Source organism: Grammomys surdaster, unplaced genomic scaffold, assembly GCF_004785775.1.
Source record: "Grammomys surdaster isolate TR1022 unplaced genomic scaffold, NIH_TR_1.0 132563, whole genome shotgun sequence".
In the NCBI taxonomy this organism is placed as follows: Eukaryota; Metazoa; Chordata; class Mammalia; order Rodentia; family Muridae; genus Grammomys; species Grammomys surdaster.
Genome location: NW_021622145.1, coordinates 712 through 1,761, shown reverse-complemented (window position 1 = coordinate 1,761; position 1,050 = coordinate 712). Strand labels below are relative to the sequence as shown.

At 44.9% G+C, this 1,050-nt stretch overlaps 1 pseudogene; it reads right to left on the bottom strand.

The window, feature by feature from the left end:
• Positions 1 to 285: 285 nt before the first annotated feature.
• On the bottom strand, positions 286 to 836 carry LOC114615681 (annotated as a pseudogene).
• Between the last annotated feature and the right edge of the window lie 214 nt (positions 837 to 1,050).

Below are 1,050 nucleotides of genomic sequence, written 5' to 3'. Positions count from 1 at the left end.
TTCACTCTCATCTATACCTATTATCCTTAGGTTTGGTCTTCTAATTGTGTCCTGGATTTCCTGGATGTTTTGTGTTAAGAATTTTTTGCATTTTGTATTTTCTTTGACAGTTGTGTCAATATTTTCTATGGTATCTTCTGCACCTGAGATTCTCTCTTCTATCTCTTGTATTCTGCTGGTGATGCTTGTGTGTATGACTCCTGATTTTTTTCCCCACTCATTTACATCACTTTATTTGCAAATGCTTGTAACAGTACATTGAAACTAAATTTCAGAGACAATGGCTGTCAGTTTAGGCATCATCCGTTTATTATAAAAGGGAGGCATGGAAATTATTTACATGATGAAATAGTTCAGAACTTCAGTGGAATGGGCAGCTTCATGTGACACCATTTCAACAGTGATTTCAGTCGACATACTTTCCAAAAATGTCATCATCTCTAAATAAGAAATAATCCTTGTCGTCTAGAACTACTTTGGTGCCTCCATATTCTGGGCGAAGAACTTTATCTCCAACTTTCACACTGACAGGCTGAATCTCTCCACCCTTTCCTTTCCCGCCTGATCCCACAGCCATGACCGTTGGCCTGCAATACTTTTCCTTGAGACTTTTCTGGAAGCATAATGCCACCTTTTGTTACAGTTTCAGCGGCACTCCTTTCAACCAATACTCTGTCAAAAAGCGGAAGAAACTTCCTAAAAGCTTGTCCAGCCATGACTTGCGCCACCACAGCTCTGGACTCTGTACTCGGGCTGCTGCTGCAAGGAGGTTCCTGCGGGCCGGCTCGGGCCACCTGAAAAGGCCACGCAGTGCACAGGCGCACTCAGCCCCTGAGCGTGAGAGAGGGCGGCCACGCCAGCGCACATGCCGATTGGTGGCGTGGGCTCCGCGCAGGCTGCAGATGCGGGCAGCCGGAGGCGGAAGAAAAGGGGAGCACCCTGATTTTTTTTTCTAGGTTTTCTATCTCCAGGGTAGTCTCCCTTTGTGATTTCTTTATTGTTTCTACTTCCATTTTTATGTCCTGGATGGGTTTGTTCAATTCCTTCATC